This window comes from Limulus polyphemus, unplaced genomic scaffold, assembly GCF_000517525.1.
Source record: "Limulus polyphemus unplaced genomic scaffold, Limulus_polyphemus-2.1.2 Scaffold3578, whole genome shotgun sequence".
Taxonomy (NCBI): Eukaryota; Metazoa; Arthropoda; class Merostomata; order Xiphosura; family Limulidae; genus Limulus; species Limulus polyphemus.
Window position 1 is genome coordinate 95306 of NW_013669188.1, and position 4875 is coordinate 100180.

A 4875-nucleotide genomic window follows, 5' to 3' on the forward strand; every position below is an offset into this window, starting at 1 on the left:
ATTCTTTAGGTATAATTATAAAAGTAACTAATATGTAAAAATAGGGATCCTTTTAGGTTTGTCAAGATTAGATTAGGTAAAGTATATAATAATGATATTATAATAAAAATGTTTCAGGAGACACACACGCGAGCAGCTCCTGGGTAATGTAATTCAATAGCGTAACGTGAGCTGCACGTTCCCCGAGTGATTTACAAGTTCCAATGGCGTGGATAGTAGTCAGACATGGTTCAAAGGGCAATAAAACAATAACATTTAATTATAAATAGACGTATGCTGTTACGAGCTTAGAGTTACTTAGGATAAACGAATGTAGTTTCATGTTACAATTTGAAGTCATTCTAGAAAGAAAAAAAGGTAATTTAGGTTTACTTTGATTTTTTTATGGTTACGAGGCCGATCGATTTTTTTTGTACTTAAGCACAAAGCTACACAATGGGTTATCTGTGCTCTGCCAACCACGGGTATCGAAACCCGGCTTCTAGCGTTGTAATTCTGCTGACATACCGCTGTGCCATTAGAGGGCAAGAGGTTCGAATTGACCGATCCCGTTTTAAGATAGAGTAGAGAAAATAACAGATAAACTATAGAGATTTACTGGAAAAAAAAACGTTTGAAATGCATTTCGGAGGTTTTAGGGATTACACAAAGAAAATATGAGATTTTTGAGTGTAATGAGGAAAAGTATTTTTAATTTTAACATGAAATTACTTTGCACACAGTCTTTGTTTGTTTGTAATTAAGCACAAAGCTATACAATGGGCTTTTTTGTGCTTTTCCTACCACGGGTATCGAAACCCGGATTCTAGCGTTGCTAGTCCGCAGACATATCGCCGTGCCACTGGGGGTGCACACGGACTATTCAAAACAAATACTCAATATTTTCATGGAGAAATTTTTATTTTATTTTATTGAAAATACTTCACTAAAATATATGATTTTTTATGTGAAAGACTTATAATATTAACTGAAAGACTGCCAAATTTTGTGAAGATATACACACTATATTGAAAGTTAGAAGTACTAAGTCTATAAAGACTTTAAACGAGTACAAAGAGGTCACGTGGTCGGTCAAATTGACGGATCCTGTGTTGATAGAGTTAAGGACGTATTTACATGAAAACGTTTTACAACAAAATCATGAGCAAACATATCATTACTATCTGTGTGGAATCCAAAATTAGATTGGAGTTTTCGTTTCGACACATGTCAACAACGATAATAAGCATAATATATACAATATTGTCCACACACAGATGAATACGGTCCTTGCAGTACATTTTGGTTGTAAGTCCACGTTTGACAGTTCTTCTTGATGAATTTTCTTATATTGAGATTATGTGGAGGTCATCCTAATGGATCAAAATATTTTGACCAAAATGAATACAGACCCAGTGGCTACCAGGTTTATGACTCTAATCCAGATTGGCGATGTATAATTGTTTTTCTGGATTGTCAGGTAGTTGATCACTGGTAAATACATCTCCAAAACTTTTTTCGCATAGACAAATTTTGCGAGAGTATCGAATAAATTTCTAATGTGTTCATAGTTTCTTATATATCAGTTATGATGTATCTAGACGATCAATTTCTAAAATTAACTGGAATTCTGCATATGTTAGAACATTTATAGTGTTAGGTAAAGCACTACCAAAACGTATTTCAATTCATAAATGTCCCTGTTTCACCAAGTTAAAGTGAGAATCTCCAGCAGATAGATCTGGTGTAAGATCAAAGGCAAAGAGTGTATATCCTCTCAAGTATTTGTCATATCCTATATCAATTCCTTGATCTTGAAATTGTTACCCGTTACCCTAGATAATGTTTCGTAGCTTTGTGCATGAACTCAGCGTCAAAATCTGGTTGTAAAGGTCGAGCAGGAATCTGTTTTCCATCCACGTTCATTGCCATGAAATTGATACTGTAATATATGAAATGATATGGATTTTTCTTCCAAGATCCATTAAATACATCGTTATCAAAACACCCTATAGCAAGATGTGTAAGTACTTGACCTAAAAAACATTATCAATATATGCTTGTAAGTTTTCCTTGAGAACTGAAAATGATTTGCACCATACATATTTCCAAGGATATTTAGCTGTTCCTTTCTGGAATGCTTTAGCATGTGACAGAATGACTGACAGGCAGATCTTCACTTAAATATTCTAGCATAGATAAAAACGGGCTGTAGTAAAATTTTGAAAACCGATTCATCATTTGACATAATACAAAACTAATCTTTACTTCGTATGAGTCAGAGTTTTAAACTTTTACCATTAAGCAAGAACTTGTTCTGTAAAAAGATATCTGAGTGTAGATAACCAATCATGTCGAATGTTTGTCTACCACTTTTATCTACGTGTTGTTCTTTGATTCCGTGTCTTTTATCCACATGGAAGATGTCAAACGACTTCTCTTAGCTTCACCATTATGACTCAGTAAAGTTACTATGCAGGCCTTATATATGTAAAGATTGTGAGATAAATAAATGAGTTTGTCATTCAGGTGTATATCTACTCGAGAAAATAGAGAATGAAGTAACAAGTTGACAGGCGGAAAGGTACCTTCATCCTTTTTTATGTCGGTCCCAACATGCTTTACAGTCTTTGCCATTACATGAATATATGGTTGTGCTAGATCTAGATATTCATCACTTGATCCCGATATGGGAAATTTGATGGGTCTTCTGTCAGTTACTGAAGGTAAAGGATAATATTCAGTCCACTGATCTTCTTCAATCGCGGTTTGTGTGGGAGGGAGAGAAAATATGTCTAGCTCAGACTTTGTACACTGACAGGACTTTTCATGTGGTAGGAGAGTCATGATTACTTGTCGAAAAAGTCTGAAGTCGATGTTCTTCGTCTCTTAGTCTTAGCTTTTCTGAACATGGGACCTTTCTGTTTCTTCTTTTTATTACATAGAACATTTTTAGCCAGATTCTGAGCTCCTTGTATTGCTCATCATTTTCCAGCATTGACATCTGATACTAAATATATGCATGATGGAACAGATTGTTTTCCTAAAAAAATGGTATAGCAGATTGAAACAAGTTACTCAACACATCTCCCAATCCATTTTCCCGGTGCCATTGACTACCAGCATAATAAGATAATCTGTTTCCCAATTGGTGATCATAATATACATCGCAGACAGTTGGTTTGTTTGTTTGTTTTAATTATGCCCAAAGCTACACAAGGACTATCTGTGCTCTGCCGACCACGGGTATCTAAACCCGGTTTCTAGCGTTGTAAAGTCCAGAGACATACCGCTGTGCTACTTGTGGGCAGACAGTTGGTTCTTGATAGCAAGGAACTCTCATGACTTGAGACGGTTTAGTGAGTAATTAAAAAAATTATTATAAATGTACAACGTTTCGACAAGATTTTGTCATCCTCAGGTACATGTAGTTTACAGAGATACATGAGCATACATACAGTATAGAACAAAGATATCACATGACCGGATATTGTTTCACAGTCTAATATAGGTATCTTGGTACCCCGGGGTGTTGATTTAAGGTGGGGTTGTATTCTTCAATTAAGATAGCTTCTTATATTTTGCATTTATTGATCTTAGGTTCTTTGTTTAAAATTACAGTGTTTTGTATGGATATACTGTGTGTTTTTTTAGTTGCAATGGTGGTAAATATGAGAGGTTTTTTTTTATTATTATGTTCAGTCTAGCTCAGACTTTGTACACTGACAGGATTTTTCACGTGGTAGGAGAGTCATGATTGCTTGTCGAAAAAGTCTGGAGTCAATATTCTTCGTCTCTTAGCTTGAGATGTTCTGAACACGGGACCTTTCTGTTTCTTCTTTTTATTATGTAGAACATTTCTAGCCTGATTCTAAGCTCCTTGTATTGCTCGTCATTTTCCAGCATCGACAAAAGGTTTTCCTTGTATGACATCTGATGCTAAACTTATTCACCATTGAACACGAAAATAATAAACAGATGTCTTTTCTTAACCTCGACGTGATCAGATCCGACACACATTTCAAAACCAAAATTCACCGAAAAATCACTCACACAGGCCTCTAAATCCCTTGGGATTTCGCTCGCGAATCCAATGAAAAAAATTAATATACCATAATGTTTTCTACACATAGTTTCAAGACTTTGTTCACTGAGTACATAGATGAAGAAATCAACTCTATAAAACATTCTTTCATTCACACCAACAAATTTCCACACAACCACCAGAACGAAAATCTCAAACTCAACTCACAAACGAAATTGACACTAATGCACAACATTACATTGCATTTTACCATTTATCCCTGACATCAGCACTTGGAGAAAATTTGTCATTAAACATAAAATTCCTGTTGACGTCAAATTCACCCAAAAATTCGGCATTAAACTAAAATCATTATTAAATAAAAATTACATAGAATCACACAGTTCCAACGTCATTTATAAAATAACAAACAATAACTGTCCAGAATTCTATATTGGAGAAACAGGAAGAAAATTGAAAACCAGATTCACTGAACATAATAAAAAAACCCTCCCATGTTTACCACCATTGTAACTAAAAAAACAAAGTATTTCCATTCAAAGAATGAGATGAATATGCCGCGTCACCCAATTACACTGACGACGATCAGAATCTGACAAATATTTACTAGAAAACGGTTATTTAAACAAAAACATGCACATATATCCAGTGACTAAACATTTGAATGCAAGTTCTTTAATTACATATGGTTCATCCCATCAGATAAAATCCTTCTTGTTCTATCACTGCAACAGTCATGATAATAAATGTGTATATATTCAGTTAAACAACAGTCTTAGCTTACTTTGGTACATACACTGAGTGGTCGCAAGTAAATAGACACCTAATTTTTCGTCATTTAACTGATTTAT